At 43.5% G+C, this 18,534-nt stretch overlaps 1 protein-coding gene across 7 annotated transcripts in view; it reads left to right on the forward strand.

The window, feature by feature from the left end:
• Positions 1-4,636: 4,636 nt before the first annotated feature.
• The window catches only part of Zfx (zinc finger protein X-linked), a 45,143-nt gene continuing 31,245 nt past the window's right edge, over positions 4,637-18,534 (forward strand). The window contains exons 1-3 of one of the 7 annotated variants that reach the window (XM_026778374.1): positions 4,637-5,399; positions 14,035-14,102; positions 17,823-17,897. The gene's annotated coding sequence lies outside the window, so the exon portion shown is untranslated. Of the gene's footprint in view, positions 5,400-6,044; positions 6,246-6,726; positions 6,831-14,034; positions 14,103-17,822; positions 17,898-18,534 lie in introns of those variants that run through there. The other 6 variants (XM_026778369.1, XM_005371853.3, XM_026778370.1 and 3 more) reach the window with 6 other exon arrangements.

Below are 18,534 nucleotides of genomic sequence, written 5' to 3' on the forward strand. Positions count from 1 at the left end.
TCTGTGTAACAGTCCTGGCTGTCCTGGAACTTGTTCTGTAGACCAGAATAGCCTTGAACTCACCGAGGTCCGAGATCCGCCTGCCTCTTCCTCCCAAGTGCTGGGGTTAAAGGTGTGCGCTGCACTCCCTAGCTTCACTGATGTCTTTCTTTGTCCCCTGTGTTTCCTGTAAATTGGTAGTTAAAGCAAGTGACACTGTGTGTGTCCGTCATGAGTCATACATCGGGGAATCCATTTGCTTAGCAGCCATTGACTATTGTTGCCAAGATCTGTTATTAATCTGGTGGTTACAAAATGGTGATTTTTATCAAAGCCTTCTTCGTGTATTAGCAAGAATACTTCTATCTAAAGGAACAGTTCTTACGTGGCAAATGTTTCATTTTTACCTTTCACTATTTCTCAAAATAGTGAGTGGATTCCTTAGCATTCTCCAAAGGTGATTATTAAAAAAAAAAAGATATAACTTACATGCCATTGAAATCACCATTTTAAGGTGGTAAACCTAACATCACGCACCTGTAATCCAGGAGGTAAAAACAGGCAGGTTGTGAGTTCCAGGCTAACCTGGGCTATCTAGGGGAACACTATCTCAAAAACCCAGGGGCTGGGGATGTAACTCAGTTGCAGAGGGCTTGTCTGAGGATCTAGGTTTGAGCCCTGTCATTGAAAAAGAAAACCTCCCCAAAGTCACCCAGAATTTACTAGTTTTTTTTACACTTTTACTGAGTTGTGCAAGCATCACCACTAGTTGGAAAGCCTTATAAATTCATGAACATATCTGTAACAAGCTTTTTTTCTATCCTACCAGCCAGATCTCAAACAATGACACAAAGACTTTGCATTAATTATGACAGCCCAGCTTATAGCTTAGGCTTGTTCCTAACTAGCTCTTATAACTTAACCCATTTGTATTAATCTATGTTCTAACACGTGGCGTTACCTTTCATATCCAGTCTATTTCAATCTACAGAAGTTAGTATTCTTTTGGTGTTCAAATTTTCTGAACTTTAGCCGGCTAGAATCTTTGGACTGGCCCCTGAGACCTTTCTCCACACAGCTGCTAAGCTTGGACACTTTCTTTTGTTGCTTTCCTGGTAGAAGATGTTCCTGGCACATCGTGTGCTTTTCTATTCTTCCGTCATTTCTCTGAGCCCAGATTTCTCCAGTGTGAGAGAGCAGCAGTTGAAATCTGGGCTCCAGGGCTGCGGATCACTGCCTTTTGTCTCTAGGCCGCTGTCTTGGTCTTTCTTTCTTCAGTGGGGCTAGTTGGTTCGGCCTGCCCTGTGATTTAGAATCCACGAGGTAGAGTTTAGGCATTGGTGAGGTTCAGGAATTATGCATCTTAGTTAACTAATGATTCATATGAGAAGCATTGCTTGAAACATCACCTGCTTGTCAGTCATGATTTTAAAATTTCTTTCCTTGAGGAAGGCACACAGCTTGGAGATCTAAAAATTCTTACTTGGCATTAATTATAGCCAATTGCTCGAACTCTTATAGAAGATGCAACTTGCTCATGTTAAGCATAAGGACAGTATAAATAAATTTAAGAATCAGGTGTCAGAAAAGCAGTTCTTTTTTATAGGGCCCAATCAGATAGAAATAGAGCTTTTCTAGGGGAAATTTAAAAAATTGAAACATGGGGATCTAAAATAAATGCATCATCACAACTTTATTCAAGCAGGTCTATATTTACTCATAAGCCAGCAATATATCATCTTCTGTTTGGATTTCTATTAGTGATAGACATGGGGTACAAATCAACAGCTTCTTGTTGCTCTAATCTTTCTCTGGAGAAATGATGAACGGTCTTGTGTGGCTTCTGGCTCAAGCACCTATAAATATGTCAGAAATTCTATGATTAAACCATGGGCAAAACCTTGAGTGGATTTTTAAAAAACGTCCATGAACAGCTCTGAAGGAACACATGTGTGTTAGCACACTGTCAGAATCCTTTTGACTGCTTTGAAATCGGCCATTTTCCATTTCTACTATAGGCGCCCAGTTTCTCCAGAGAAAATGTCCTCTTATTTTGTGTTTACTTAGCTGAGAGCTAATGTAAATGTAATGAAAGCGCTCTGAGACTGTATTCTCGTTAGTTGTTTGAGACAGGCTCTGTCTAGCCCCTTCCTGCCTCAGCCTCTGCATTTCTTGAGATTACCAGCCTGTCCCACCATGCTGGGCTGTCAGGGGCTTTTTCATCATTCCACACAGCCTCCTTTTGAGAAGTTCTGTAAGAGTAACCGGTGCATTCTTGCTGCTCCCTTTCACCAAGATCCTCCGCTCCTCTTAGCCAGAAGGCAGAGAAGTGATGCCCACGAGTCTATAGTCACCAACACCATTAAAAATTAAGTATAAGGTGTCTGGTGCTTAATCACCCAAGGCTGGAGTAACAAATTCTTTCAGTAATTTTAGGTACACTCAAGGTTCGAGTGTACTTTCAGGAATGATGTAGTTTTTTGATGATAGTTCACCTCCTCCTTCTTTTTGGATGTGGTTCTGGCTACCAAATCCAGGACCTTGCATATGATAGACAAGTACTTTCATACCCCGTTACTTTCCCTGTTTTGAAAATTCAAATACATATGCATATATGTGTGTGTGTGTACACATTTGACTTTATTTGTGCAATCATTAATAGGATTCTAATTGCTCTTTAATAGAAGTATATCTAATTTAAACAATAAAACTAGGCTATCCTTTCCCTTTTTCCATCAAAGTTAAGTTTCTTTATACATGCCAATTAATCCGAGGGCTCTTTGACACTGTCAGTACCCAATAACTTGTGTGATCTTGTAAATTAAGGTGGCATCTTCTCTTCTTTATTCTCCTTGGACACTCCTTTCTTAAGTGCTTAGCAGCTTCGAGAGTAGTTGCTGGTAATAAGGGCAAACCCGAGAAGAATGCTGACCTCCGCTTTCTGTTTTGAACCTGATGTTTATGGTTGTGTGGCTGATGTAGAGATTGCCTTCTGGGCGAACCTAGTATTAAGGGGAGGCCCTTATAAAGTCTTTAAACACTGGTTATCATTTTTAAAAACTATATTAATGTGACCCCATAAGCTACCTTACTGCCTGCCTCCCCCACCCCACCCCAGATGAGGTCTCTCTATTGGTGAGGCTGGGCTCCAGGACGTACACTGAAAGAATCCTTCCTTTTCAGTTTCCGGAACATCTGGAAATGCAGTGCCTGCCTGCCAACTTTTTTTTTTCCCTCAACTTTTTGAGATGGTCTTCCTGTGTAGTCCAGACTGGCCTGAACTTTTGATTTTCCTGTTTCAGACTCCTGAGTTCTGAGATTAAACGTGTGTGCCGTACCTGATCGTTTCTCACTTTTTTTTTCTTGAAGTAATCTTGCTTAGTTTTATTTTTAGGTGGCTACAGCCTGTATCACAGCCTGAAGGAATTTTCTGTAAATGATGAAGATGGTGTCATTTATACATTTGAAAGAAAATTTGTGTGGTGGCAGGAAGCTAAAATCCTGAGAAGAAAATGACTATCTGGTTACTATATAGATCTACTAGATTCTAGTAGACTTTCAGAAAAAAAAAATTGATGGAACCCTTCACAAATTTATGCCATCCTTGCTTAGGGTCCATGCTAATTTCTGTTCCAGTCTTAGTACAATTCTACCTATGAGAGTGCCTCCACCAATAGTCCAGTCTGGCCTGGAACTTGCCAAAATCCTCTTGCCTTGGCTTCTAGATTTTGAGGATTACGGGTTTGAGTTACCATGCCTGTCTCGGCGGTAGTTCTTAGGCTACACGTTTTCCCTTTTTAAAGCTTTTTATGATTGTAAGATGGAATTAAAATATATGACCTCGCCGGTGGTAGTGGCACACGCCCTTAATCCTAGCACTTGGGAGGCATAGGCAAGCGGATCTCTGTGAGTTCGAGCTCAACCTCTTCTACAGAGCTAGAACTGCTACACAGAGAAACCCTGTATCGAACCCCCCACCAAAAAACCAACCCCCCAAAAACAAAGCTCTCCGTGTTTAAAGTCATTTCTCAGTATGTCAGTAAGTTATAGCATGTTAAATTCTACATTGATGTACACCGTTTTCCTGGCAACTTTTAAGTGTCGTTTTAGTCCGTATTTCAGTATAGGACTGTAACATAGGTTGGTGTGGTAGCGCATGCCTTTAATCCTAGTGCTTGGAAGGAAGGCAGAGGTTAGTGAATCTGAGTTCGAGGCCAGCCTGGTCTACAGAGCAAGTTCCAGGTTAGCCAGGACTACACAGAGAAACCCCGTTTTGAAAGGGGGGCAGGGGGAAGAAATGTACCATTACAAAATTCTTATTTTATAAATAATTTTATAAATATTTTGTCGAATCACATACATTTTCCCTTCTCTATCTTCTTAAACTTTAAGAGACTTGTTTACGAATTTTATTTAAAAAATCTTGTTTCCTAGATATTTCTGGAGGAATGTATGACATGATCACTGCCACATAAAAGTAAAAATTTATACACTCCAAATAATGTAACACACGTGTCCAGAAACTATACCACTAAAAATTCCTGTTCACTGCAGTGTGAGAAAGTCTTCAAGATGCACGCCCCCCCCCAAGACCAATGTGGCCTCCTGACAGAAAGCTTATTTATTAAAAAAATTCCAGGGTTTGGTAGTTGTTTTAGAGACCCCCTCCCTCATTCAAATTGGCAAGCCCATTTTCATTTTGTTTCAAAGTTGCTTTTTAAAAGGAAGACAGGAGACGGCGGGGGTTGCTAAATTTATCTTCTTCCCCAGGCACCGGGGATTGAAAAAGAAAAAAAAACCACATTTACGGCGGGAGGGGGGTCTGAGGGCCTGCAAACAACTCGAGCCACCGCCTCAGGCCAGGACCCTCGCGGAGAGGCGGTAGGTCTCCCTGGAGGCCCCCAGGGGGTGGTTGCGGCCCACAAACATGGTGGGGGGCGGCCCGGGACTCCCGCCTCTCCACAGGGTCGGCGGACCACGGCCTCGTGCGGACTTTACAGCCCAGGCGGCGGGGGCAGCGGTGTGTGTGTGGCGGCGGTGGCGGGCGGGAGCGCGGAGGTGGAAAGAAGGGGGGCGCTGTCACGGAAACTCGGGCCGTCGGAGACCCCGCCGCAGCGAGTCCACTGGGCTCCCCGGTTGTGGGGCTTGAAGGGCGCCGAGCCGGGGTGTCCTAGGGACCCACCGGGAGGAGGAGGGGGCCCCTCTATCCTTCCGCATTTTCCTGGGTCTCTCTCCCGGCGGTGACGTGACGTGCTGACGGCGGGCCCGTGCCGGGGAGCTGGGCCGCTTTTTGTCAGCTCCGAGCTCGGCCCCTCCTCCCTCCCTCCGCCCGCCCCACCAGCCGGAGCCCGGCCCAGTGCTCCAGAGAAAGGCCGGCCTGCAGCACCCGCCACCGTCGCCGACCGCCGCACGCCCGTCCGGTGAGTCCGGGGTGCCGCTGCTGCCGTGGGGCCTAGCGCGCGCGCCGGCGGCCTGGTCCCGGCCTGGTCGGGCGGCCCGCAAGGCGCCCTCCCGCGCTAGGCCGGGCGGCGTGGCGCGCAGCGCCGTGCAGGCCCGGAGGAGGCCGCAGTTAGGCCTGGGGTGGCGCCCGGGTGTGGGGAGCGACGGTTGAGGCGCGCTCCGTAAACGGGCGGCGGCCGGGGCGCTGTTGCCTGGAGGTTGGGTAGGCGGCGGACGGGTCCTAGGTGGGCGACGCGGCCGACCCGGGGCACCGTGCGGGGGCGAGGCCTAGCGAGGAGGCTAAGGCTGCAGGCGTGAGGTGAAGGCCGCAGGCCGGGCCGGCCGATTTTCGCTATGTAAATATGGGCGAGGGGGGGGAAAAGACGGACGGGGGACAAAATGGCGGCCGCTCGGCGCCTGCTGCAGGGGACGACTGAGGGGGTTGCCGGGAGGGGGAGCCGCCATCTTGAAGGCGGCGTCTGAGGAGAAAATTCCGCTACAGCCCGTGAGGGGGGGTGGGAGAGCGGGTAGCGGCCGCGGCGGCGCTGTCGACGGGCACCGGAGCCCGGGCGCGGCGTCGAGTGTGCGCGGAGGGGCGTGTTCGTTCCCCATGGCGGCCATTGCCCTCGCCGCCATGATGAGCACTCGGATTCCAGGCGCTTGGCGGCAGCGCCACCTTCCTGCCCAGCCTCCCACAGCCCCGTGACTGGCTGCTGTTTCCGCTGCATTTCGGCTCAGCAGCCGCAGGCGGCCATCGCGGTCGCCTTGGCGCCAGAGCCACCTCATCTGTTTCGTTCCGGGACTCTGAGCTCTTGCCGCCGCCGCCGGTGAGCTGCACCGGTGACAGTCGCGAAATGGGAGACGTTTTATTGTTTTGTTTTGTCCCCCCCCCCTCAGAGACAGTCAGCCATGGCCGTTAGGGTGACCCCAATGCGGGTGTTTTCCGCCAATCGTTGCATTCACGAGTCCGTGAATAAAGAAAGAAAAACGATGGGAAAGTTCTCACCACCCTTTTGACCAATAGGGGGAAAAAGGCGTCCTACGAAAGCGGAAGACTGAGTGGCGGAGGGAAGTTTTGGTATTCCTTTCCGTGGAAACAAGTTGCTGGGGAGGCTGCCTTTGAAATTTTGATATCTCCTTTATTTTAGTTGAGGGAACTAGGAGGGAAGGGAGCGAGTCTCCTGGAGCAGCGAGTGCCGTACCCCCTAGCGCACCTCACGTGCCGGGCTAGCTAGGGTGTCCGTGAAGTTGGGTCTCGCGCGGCATGCGCCTCGGAGAAAGTTGTCTCCATCGCACCGCACCCAACTTTCCTGGGAAGCTCGGAGTGAGTCCCGTGTTAGCGGTGCCGCTATCCGACGGGGCGCCGGGGCCGCAACCCCCCCGAGGTTCGCGGACGGACGTGCCGGCTGCAGGTTGGTGGAGGCGGGCGAGCGAGGGCTGGCGTGCGCCGAGCGCCTCCGAGTAGAGCCGAAGCTCCGTCCGAGCCCCGTGGGCTCCCAGCGAAGGCACGGCTTCCGTTTGAGGCGTCGGGAGGGGGTGCCTGGAACAGGGGCCGCTTCGAGCTTCCGAACCGGGGCCGTTTTTAGGTGGTGGCCCAGAGAGGCAGAGGGCGTTTCAAGGGTGAAGTTTCTCCAGAGAACGAGTGTTTTCACTGTTGGCCTGAAGCGGACAGGCTAGGTAGGAGTGGTGGGAACTGAGGCTGGGAGAGGTGGGCCGCGCCTTGCTGGGCGGGAGGGTTTGTGCCCGCGGGGGACGCAGCAGGGGCTCGGCTAGGGTAAGTTGGAGAGAAGTAGTTGTAGGCTGACCAGTGTTTTCCCGGCGATGATGAAGCCAGAGTGCTCAGAAGCCAGGTTTTCTTACCCTCTTAAGAGATGTTTATTACATTTTGAATGATGTTTTCGTCAGACAGCTGCCCTTTTCTTTACTCGCTCTGAATATCGTTTTGCTCAGAGCTGTTAATATTTCCGTGGTAAACTGAGGAGGGTTTCCTGTAATCTCATTCACCATCGTTGAAAATTAAGATTGGTGCAGCTTGACGATGAGAAATGAGCCTGTAAGTGTTTCTATGGTAATTTTTTTAAGAAGTCGGTTTTGAAGAGTAGCTGGAAGGATGATTATTAAAACCAGTGGCCTTCAGGTGCCCTTTGCAATCTGTTTTTTCTCCCTGCTGAGAGGAACCACCGTTTTGTTTGAGAGGCTAACTAAGGTTATTTGCTAAGCCAAGCCTCCCTGCGGTTTTTTTTGGATTAATATTTGACTTAATTAAACGCACAGGTGGGAAGTGTGTTTCAGAATTTTATGATACAAGCTTGTGAGTTGCGTCGTTATTGTCAGTGTTTCCACTTTTGTAGACAGCAACAGGTTGGAAATAATGCTCCTGAAGAGCGTGGAAGACCTGGGACAGTTTTTCCATAGAAGCCATGGCAAACTTATTAAAGAAGTTACCTTGAGCCTGACATGCCATTTGCCCTGGCACTGGGAGGTAGAGGCAGGCAGGTGGACTTTTGTGAGTTCGAGGCCATCTTTGTCCACATAGTGACTTCCAGGACAGCCAGAGCTACATAGTGAAGCCCTGTCTCAAAAAAAATCACATTTGAAAAATTCTCTTAAAAGGCAATTTAAGATGCAGTTTTGGGGTGTGTGTGGGGGAGAGCAGTCAGAATGGGTAATATATAGTGTGCAATTGTTCAGTTTAGTTAGTACAGTCATAGTGGGTGTTGAGGATTGAGAAGAAATTCATTTCAACTTGTATAATTAGGAAGATTGGGAATGTATAGTTTTCATCAGAAGTGGTTACACACAAAGTCCTTTTCCCTGCTGAGACACTTCCTACCTTACCCACCTTGGATAAACGAGATGCTTTTTTATTTATATGTACTTTCCAAATAGATGGATATTTTCTTTCCTTTTTTTTGCTATTTCCATTTTCCAAAAAAAAAAGTGCTGGAGTTTCCTTTCAGAGACATTCACCTGTATTGCTGCTGTCAGTCACCAACATTTGGACTTGATTTGTCACTAATAATGCACTGTTTGTGCTTGTGTACAGGGGCAGTTCATTTTATTATAAACTAAAAAACCCTTAACTGGCTCCTGAAATCCTTCACCCTCATCAAAGGTTTCATTTTTGTTTGTTTTGAGAGCCAGTCTAATTAAGTAGCTTAGTTAGCTTCAATCTCCCAGTTCTCCTGCCTCAGCCTCCTAAGTGCAGGGATTCAGGCGTGTGTGTTGCCACAAATGGCTTAGATTCTTTTTTTTTTTATTAACCTAACTTAAAAGGCTAACCCAGTTATCTGGTTGTCAGTGTGTCATCCTGCTCATGATTTTTTTTTCTCCGTGTAGGCTTTTCTCTTTACCTTTTGTCTCTGTAAGGATTGCCTTACTTTTGTGTAGCCTTGCCTCCTGCACACAGGCCTTGGTCTGCCTCCTTTGGGGTGGACCTCTGCTGATTGAGTCCCTTCTGGTTTATTTTAGCCTATTTGTTTGTTTGAGACACCAGGCGGCCTCGATCTCAGAAGCCGCTCCTTCCCTGTGCAGGGATTAGCCTTCCAGATACAGTCTCCTGCAACTTAGCTCGTGCCTTCCTGGTCCTTCAAGTAGTCTTGGTTTTGCTTACTGTACAGAAGCCTCATCTGTTTTCTCCTTTGCTTTATGCAGTACTTTTCACTTCACCTTTTCCTAAATCCAATAATTCCCAAGTCAGAAAATTTCTTCGGCATGCCAATGGGTTTGTCACACGAAAGGGTTCTTTTTCACACATTACTCTGCTGTCTTTGTCTCCTTAGTGTTTGTTTATCAGCTAGCTTCTCTCTGGAATCTTGTCTGCTAGTTCAATGTCTGTTACCATGTTCACATACCTAGTTTCTCATCCAGCGTTTGAAGTGTCTAATGTCTTAACATAGCTGAAACCAAACTTACCCAGCATAAAGATGACCAATACCATTTATAGGAATTTTTTTTTTTTGACACAGGGTTTCTCTGTGTGTCCTGGCTGTCCTGGAACTCACTCTGTAGACCAGGTTGGCCTTGCACCCACAGAGATCCTCCTGCCTCTGCCTCCCAAGTGTTGAAATTAAAGGTGTGTCCCGCTGCCGCCACCCGGCTTCTTACTCTTTCTGTTAGCACCACCAGTTTTCCTGGATTGTTACACTTTGTTCCATAGAACAATGTGGACATCTTTAATTTAGCATTTAATTTTTTATGTTTTAGTGGTATATTTGTATTTTTGTCTTCTAAATAGAATGTAGAAGAGATAGGTTCTCATTTGTCTTTGTCCCTAAGCAGTACCTGGCAGATGTTCATTATCTCCCCCAAACAATTACCTAAATTATTGGGCACAGTAAATTTGGTTTAAGTTGAATAGTTTCCAGCTATTCAAATTCAGTTATCTATCTAGCATGTCCTTTGACCAAGGAATATTCATTTTAAGGCACACCTATCTTGTTAGGACAGCAGGTCAAACCCAGGTGCTGAGTAACCTCTATCCCTATCCCATATCTGATTGGAATATGGCCAGCATGCTCTTATTCCTGCCAAATTGTTTTTCCAGACAGCATTTTTTAAAATCCATGTAATCTTAACACCCCCTTTTTTTGCTCAGCAGGAAGTACACTTAAAGAAACTACATGGCCTTGATGTCTGTAGTCATTTGTCTTTTAAAAATTAAAGTTTTAAATTATGAAGTATTTCAAAATTACTAAAAGTAAATATTAATGAGAGTTTACAAATTTTAGTGTGTTATGTTATTTGATACACACACATATGTTTGATGAATAGTCTAACAGATTCAAGGGTGCATCCCCCTCCATCCCCATTTCTCTTTTTTAATATCTCCATTACGTTCTAATGTGTGTAATGAAAAAATATCAAATATGTGTTTTAGCTATCTATTGTGGATTGTTCTATGTATTCATTCTTTTTCTTCTTTTTTTTCGACACAGAGTTTCTCTGTAAAGCCTTGGCTGTCCTCTAACTCCTTCTGTAAACCTGACTGGCCTTGAACTCAGAGATCTGCCTGCCTCTGCACCACCATGCCCTACCTATTAATTAGAATTTTTGAGATTCAATTTATTGGCTTTCCAGTGTGCTGCAGGAATTTCTGGGATCCCTAATAGTCTTATGGGGGGGGGTCTATGAAGTCAGATTTTCATAATACCATTATTTGCTCTTTTCATCCACAGTCGTCTGTACATTATACACGTATTAGAGAATTCAACAGTGTCATAATGGAGTAAGCACAGAAACGGTTGACATTCATCTTTTCCTCTGTGAAGTGAGTCATTAGATTTGCAGAATTGTAAAAGTTTCATTTTTACTTAAAAATTAATTCTAAAATTATTTATGCTTATATATAATAAGATTTTTAATGCATTAATGTTTTTAAATCTCTATCTCAGCGATGGTGGTGTGCACACTTTTAATCCCAGTGCTCAGGAGGCAGAGCCAGGTAGATCTGAGTAGAGGCCAGCCTGAAATACCAAGGGAGTTCCAGGACAGCCAGGACTACACAGAGAAACCTCTCCAAAAACCAAACCAAACCAAAACAAAAGCTCACTTCAGTTTCAGAGGAGCTTGAAACTTAGCAGTCCTTCTTTTAACCTCCCAAGTGCTTAGGTGTCACTAGGCTGGATGGACTTGTAGTTTCAAGTTCTTTAAGTATGAATGACATTTAAAAAAAAAAAAAACTTCTCGTGGTCCTTTATTTTTGAAAGCTTGAACGAGTCCTGAAACCAAAAGGTTTGAATGAAAACTACTGTTGTAGTTCACTCTTGGTGTTTGGGGCAAGCGGTTCAGGGCTTCAGAGCCAGTCTTTGACTGCTAGGAAAGCCCTCCCCATGCTGTACTTGAATGTATGAAAACACTGTGATGTTTCCTTCTTGGGGGGGGGGCACGTGAGGCTGTTGGCAGTTTTCAGCACTTTCTAACAGTGCCGCTGTGAACGTCCTCAAACAGCTCTCTGTCCTGAGACTAGTAGAGGTGCGGTTGCTGCATTGAAGAAGTCTGCATTGTTAGTTTTACCGGGAATTGCAAAAACACCCAGTTGCATTTGACAATCTTACCAGTTGTTTCTGATCTTGATCATTGCCAAAAGATTAGATTTTGCTATTTTTGTGAAACTGTTGGGTATAAATGCACTCTGCTTACTGTGCTTATTTTGCATTTCTTTGGTTACTATTGGGGTTGGCTGGACTACCCCCTTCAAGTTTAGTGCCCATTTGAGTTTTCTGGGAATCATTTGTCCATGCATCCTTTTATTGACTTTTATCTTGGCCTCTTCCTTCCTTCCTTCCTTCCTTCCTTCCTTCCTTCCTTCCTTCCTTCCTTCCTTCGAGACAGGGTATCTCTGTAGCTTTAGAACCTGTCCTGGAACTAGCTCTTGTAGACCAGGCTGGTCTCGAACTCACAGAGATCCGCCTGCCTCTTCCTCCCAAGTGCTGGGATTAAAGGCATGCACCACCACTGCCTGGCCTGTTGCCTTTTTTCTTATGGTTTATGGATATTTTTGTATTCTGGATCCTAAAGATTTGTTATTATATATGATGAAAATATCTTCCTATTCTGTGACTTTTCTTGTAGTTTTGTTTACTTTTTGTGTAGGTCTTAATGTGAAAGTAGCCAGATTTGGCTGTGTGTGTGTGTGTGTGTGTGTGTGTGTGTGTGTGTGTGTGTCCACTACCTGGCTATGTGCTTCCTGCCCCCCCCCCCAGGGTTTCTCTGTGTAATAGTCCTAGCTGTCCTGGAACTAGCTGTTGTAGACCAAGCTGGCCTTGAACTCACAGAGATCCATCTGCCTCCCTAGTGCTGGGATTAAGGGCACGCGCACCACCACTGCCTGGTGTGCTTTTTCTTATGTACAATTTGGAAATTTTTTTCTAGTGTGTGATATAGGGATCTCATTTATGTTTGCATTTGAATTTCTCAAATAACTGAGCCTTGTTTCCCCAACCCCTGAGGTATATACCATATTCCACACATCTGCACATCTGTTTTTATTTTGTTTAAATTTAATTACATTGTGTGTGTGTGTGTGTGTGTGTGTGGTGTGTGAGGTTCTCTATCATGTGGGTCTTGGGGATTGAATTCAGGTTGTCAGGTTTGGTTGCACGTTCTTATGCCCTCTGAGCCATCTCATTGGCTTCACATCTGTTTTTAGTTTCTCTTTCTGTTTTTATTGCCCTGTTTGGCTAGTTCTATCACTGCCACATTGGTTTAATGATGATAGCTTTATAATTAAGTCTTTGTATATTCCTTTTTATCTTAAGGATTATTTTATCTGTTTTTTTTTTTGTCTCCTTTAGGGTTAGTTTGTCAATTTCTGGGAAGAATGATTGGATTTGCATCTACCTCTATTGAAAATTCTAGTCTCAGTTTATAAATCTTGGTTGTGATTTAAGTCAGGTCTTCTCTTAGTTTGTTCTCTGACGCCCCTTTTGTGGCACTATGGACTAAACTCAGTGATTCACACATGCTAGACCAGTGTTCTGCCAAGTTGTGTTTCTCCTTTTCCCCCTCATGTATCCCAGACTGTTACTAGTTGTATGTAGCTAAGGATAACCTTGAACTTTAGATCTTCAGTCTCCTCCAGAATTACAGACATTTATTACCATTTACCATTACGCTCAGTTCCTTGGTAGCCTTTTAGATAGCATGGTGTATGCAGTGCTGGGGATTGAACCTAGAATTTCATGCGTGTTAGACAAGCAAACTACATCCTCAGCCCCTGCAGTCCTGTTTTTTTATTGTTAGTTTTTTTCACATACTTGTTTATGTTGGCCTTATATAAAGAATTTATTCTTTAGCTCAGGCTGGACTAGAATTTGAGGTTTTCTTACCATACACAGCCTATGGAATTAGGGGCTCTGCTGCCAGCTCCCTTCCCCCATTTGTGCTGAGGCTTGACTCCAGGACCTTGTGCACGATAGCTAGACAAGTGCTCTTCAACTGGGTTGTACCAGTCTAACTTTCTATTCTGTTTTCATAAGCAGTGTGGTGAATTGATCTTACATTGTTGAACTCTCAGGACGTATGTCATGGATTTCCTTCCTACATTTTAACATCTTAAAATAAAAATAGAGCCCTGTTGATGGTATTGTATAATGAATTGCGTGCCCAGGCAGGTGTCATCATATAGTTACAATTGCTTGCACAAGCACAGGCTTGGTTAGAACTCTTAATTTTCTTATCACTTTAGAGAATCTGTGCATTGTTTCATACTATTTCATGTCAAACAGTGCAACAGAACACAGAAGCAGTTGCTAAATGGGTGTCTGTCTTCAAAGAAAATCCACAGATAATAGTAAAGCGTTTTAGGGAACGCTGCATCACCAACACTTGCTGACAGAAAATAGTTTTGTTAGGAACAAGTGAACAGGTTTGAAGAGTTAGAAGAGCGACTCACAGAACCCTGAATGTAAATTAGGAATGCCCTGCTAATTTCTCTGAATCATAGGGCCATGGGTGTGTATGTGTGCGCACGCACATGTACAACATAGTATAAAAGTCCTACCTAAATAATTCCAAAGGTTTTTTTTTTTTTAAAATTTTGGTAAGTCTAAATGAAAATCCTAGATAATAAGGAAATAGGAATATTCTATTAATTGATTGTTTTTCCCTCTACAGGTGTGTATCACTGTGCCCAGCTAACCTTGTAAGATGAATTGGGGAGCATTCCCTCTTTTTTGAAACAGGTCTGTTTAATAGAAGTGATCTGGTTATTGAAAGTTAGACAGATCTCCATTTGTAAAACTGTACTTGGTTTCTTTTTCCTTTTTTGGTAGGTTTTGGATTTGATTGATGATTGATTTGTTTTTGGAGACAGGTTTTCTCTGTGTAGTCCTGGCTGTCCTGGAGCTTGCTCTGTAGGCCATGCAGAGATCTGCCTGCCTCTGCCTCCTGAGTGCTGGGATGAAAGGTGTGCGCCACCACTGCCCAGCTGGACTTGATTTAGCCGTAGCCTCTTCTCTCCCATGGTATGGCCTTTTGGCTTTTCTTGAGTTTTTCTTTACTTTTTGGTGATTTATACAAAATAAAGTTTCCTTTCTTAGAAAAGTATAAATTCTCAACTGTTTTGATAAATACAGGGTTTTTTCGATAATGTTTAGGAAATTGACTTTAATTACCATTTTTTATTAGTGTTGTTCATAAGTTAGTAACTAACTTTCCAGACTTCTCCAGCTGTTCATTTTATGGGTGCTTTGTGTTTCTACTCTGGGAACTATTATTGCCTTCCTTCTACTTTGTTTCTGTATGTTCTGACATTAAAACAAATTCATTTGGAGGCTTGCTTATTTTTCTTAATTCCTCCCCCCCTTTTTTAAGGCAGGGTTTCTCTATATTTTGGAGCCTGTCCTGGAACTAGCTCTTGTAGACCAGGCTGGCTTCAAACTCGCAAAGATCCACCTGCCTCTGCCTCTGCCTCCCAAGTGCTGGGATTAAAGGCATGCACCACCACCACCCGGCTATTTAACTTATTTTTGAGATACATGTATTGAAATTTGAAAACTTTTCTCTGATAACTAGGTCTTATGATTTTGATGCCTCTTTATTTTTGTTATTAAGTGGTTCTAAATACATTGTCCTTTTCGTTTTTTTTTGGTTTTTTGGTTTTTTTTTGGTTAAAGATGAGGTCTCATATAACCCTCTCTAACTGGCCTGAAACTTGGTGCTCAAACTTGCTGTTAGCCACTGTAGTTTTTGGTGCCTGTCCTGGAACTAACTCTTGTAGACCAGGCTGACCTCAAACTCACAGAGATCAGCCTGCCTCTGCTTCCCAAGTGCTGTGATTAAAGGTGTGCGCCACCCCTGCCCAGCTGTTTTGTTTTTGTTTTTTGAGACCAAGTTTCTCTGTGTAGCCCTGTCTGACCTAGAACTTATTTTGTAGACCAAGCTGGTCTAGAATTCAGAGATTTGCCTGCCTCTGTGAGTGCTGGGACTAAAGGCATGCATCACTACACCTGGCCTGCTTCCCTTTTTGAATGATTTAATTTTGACTATTATTTGGCTCCTACCTTTAACACGGCGATGATTGTACTGTATTAACTTCTCTCTGTTTGTGGAGTGGGTCTGTACTATTAATATTTTTTGTTGTTTTGAAAGAGGGTTTCTCTGTAGCCTTGGCTGTCCTAGAACCAGCTCTTGTAGAGAGCAGCCTGGCCTCGAACTCAAGAGATTCACCTGCCTGATAGGTGTTATTTATAATATTTAACTTGGAATTCATAATAGCAAAGTTTCTAGTTTGGTTAAATTGTTTTGTGTTTTTGTTTTAAGTGACAAATCACTTTTGTAAAAATAATTGACAAAGCTTTCCTTTGTGTTCTGGCGTAGTTCATACAATTTGGGGAAAACTTAATGATTTTTGAAAGTGTTATACCTAACAGCTATATTTATTATAAAAATCTTTATGGTGATTACACGCGTTTTTTTCCTTCCTCCTCTTTCTTTGGTGGTAGGATTGAACCCAGGATCTTGTACATGATAGATGAGCATGTTACCACCAAGCTGCCTCTCCAGCCTAGGTTCTGTGTCTAACAAAGTTACTGCTGGTAATTTGCATGTCCTCTCAATGTGTTAGCGTTAACTTAGTCTTAGAAGTTTGCCATTTTTTTCTATATCAGCCCCCCCTACTTTTGTTTTTAGGTTTTTAGTTTAGTAGTATTTTATTGTCTTTGTACTTTCTTAAAAAAAAAACAGCCTTAGATTATTCCTTCCTTAAATTAGGTAGTTCCTTAGTTTAGTTCCAGGGGAAGATTGAAGTTTAAACGCTCAATGATAGCTTGGAACATATTTACTGCTGAGGTCTTGTAGGGCAAACCCAGCCTGTTCTTTTGTTTAACAGCTCAAGGATTTATTAAGTTATTTGTGCAAAATTTAATTGCTAATTGCATTAACAGAAGATCAGTGTAGAAAGACTCTACAGTTCTGCAGCTGCCAGTTTAAAAACATTGTTCTAGTTATGGAAAGGCCCAATATTCTTGCCAGTGTTTAGGACATGTGGAGACCATTACTGGTGTTAGTACTACAACTGCAGCATCTCCGAGACCTAACATAGCATATTTAGGAAAAGTGGTAATAGAAGTCGTGTTTATGTCGGTAAGGTATAGTAGTTAGTTTTAGTGTTGGTGTTGTGGTAGGACAGTGATGTTAAATGTTCATAGCTAGTTTACCATGGTGGCCCATGCCCTTAATCCCAGCATTTGGGAGGCAGAGGCAGGTAGAATCTCTAGTTCAAGGCCATCTGGTCTACATAGGAGTTCCATGACATTCGGGGTTACATAGAAAGACTAATTCTCTACAAACAACCCCAAGCAAAAACAATTAATAAAACCATAAATAAATGTTCAAAGTTTTTATTTGTGGTATTGCATAGAACCCAGTTTCATAATGCTGGGCAAGCACTTTAGCACTGAACTATATAAAAAGTACAAAGTGGCAATATGTGATTTTTTTTTAAAGTAGTTACCAGACAATTAAGAAGAGAATTAGTTTGAATAAAGTAGTTGAAGGTGAGCGTACAGTAAACTATAAATGGAAGGTATATAGAGTAGCTCTACCTGTCATTCCAGCACTCAGGAGGCTGAGACATGAAGATTGTTGTGATTCAAAGGCGGTCTGGGCTGTTGTGAGAACTCTTTTTCAAAAAATCAGAACCTAGCAATAGCAAATGAGTCGCCAGGTGAGGATGCCTGCTGCTAAGCCTGACTACCCGAGTTCAGTTCTTCGAGACCACATGATAGAAAGGGAAGGCTGACTTGGAGGCTGTCATCTGACCTTCACTAGGATGTGAGTCTTGCGAATATGCACATCCACATGTATCTACTCATAAACACTAAATAAAGAAGTGTAATGAAAATTAAAAACACGACACAAAACCCATTAAGTTCTAATGTAGTAGAAAGGCGTTGTTTTGTTTTGAGAGAGGGTCTCTTTGTGTAGTCCTGGCTATCTTTGAAGTTACTTACTATTTAGACCAGGCTGTCCTCAGTCAGACTGAAGGAGTACCCTCTGCCTCTTCAGTGCTGGGATTTAGGGTATTGCACTACCATGCCCAGCCTAAGTTGTTTTTTAAATGCAAGGTTATATATATGACTCATTCAGAAAGGGACTGCGTAAGAAAAACACTCAGCTAAGTTAACAAATTATCAGATGACTAGGCCAGCAATTAATTAAATACCCAGTTTGGTAAAAGATGGCTGCAGGGATTCGAGGAACAAAGGAAATGGACAAGGAAGCACTTCCTTATAACACTAACGCTTCTTTACCCTGCATTGCAGTTGATGGGAAATGATTTTTTTAAGTTTTACCTGTGGATGGTTTTATTTCATATATTTTTGTCCAATGTAGATTAAATTAATCTCTCTATTTTATGTTTAAATACCGTCTTCATCCTCGTTTTACACATTGCACTCCAGTACTGCACTTACAGCTAAAGACAGAATACTCTACTTGAGGAGACGCGAGTAGGACTTTGACAATCTCAGCAAAAGGTACAAAAAATCACTCACAGTTGAAGTGGGAGAGGGTGAACCAGAGTTGTTACGTTTGTTCCTTTATGATAAACAGTAGAATGTTATATAGCAGCAATGGATTGGTAAATTACTGCATGAATTTAAACGACATTGTTTTATAAAAGAGTTAATGCTTTCTATGTCTGAAAACAAGTGCAAAGCCTGTACTATTTCTACCATCGAGCTAGTCTTAAAAGCATTTAACACAGCGTGGTATTGTTAGCTTTCAAATGCAGCTAAATTTAGAGGATATTTTTGGCAGTTCTTAATCTGAACAGGAATAGGGGTTTTGGAAAAATAAGGGTTTTAAGTTTGTCATTTTAGGGCCAATTTTTAATAGATTGTGAAAGTTCGGACTCAAACTTTAAACAAACAAAACCTTGAAATTACCAATTGGCACAGAATGGTTTTATGGAAAAACTAGTCTAACAAAAACTTGGCATTGAATTCCTGAGTGAAACATACAAAAAGTTCCAAGTGGGACAGGGCAAAGAAGGACAGACAGAGTTCTTTCATTCACAGCAGCAGGCATTCTCTCTGTGTGAGGGGCTTGGAGCCTGGACCTCACAGCTGTGCCCACTGTGTGGGTGCTGGGAATTGACTCTGGGTCCTCTGG

Source organism: Microtus ochrogaster, unplaced genomic scaffold (assembly GCF_000317375.1).
Source record: "Microtus ochrogaster isolate Prairie Vole_2 unplaced genomic scaffold, MicOch1.0 UNK131, whole genome shotgun sequence".
NCBI lineage: Eukaryota > Metazoa > Chordata > Mammalia > Rodentia > Cricetidae > Microtus > Microtus ochrogaster.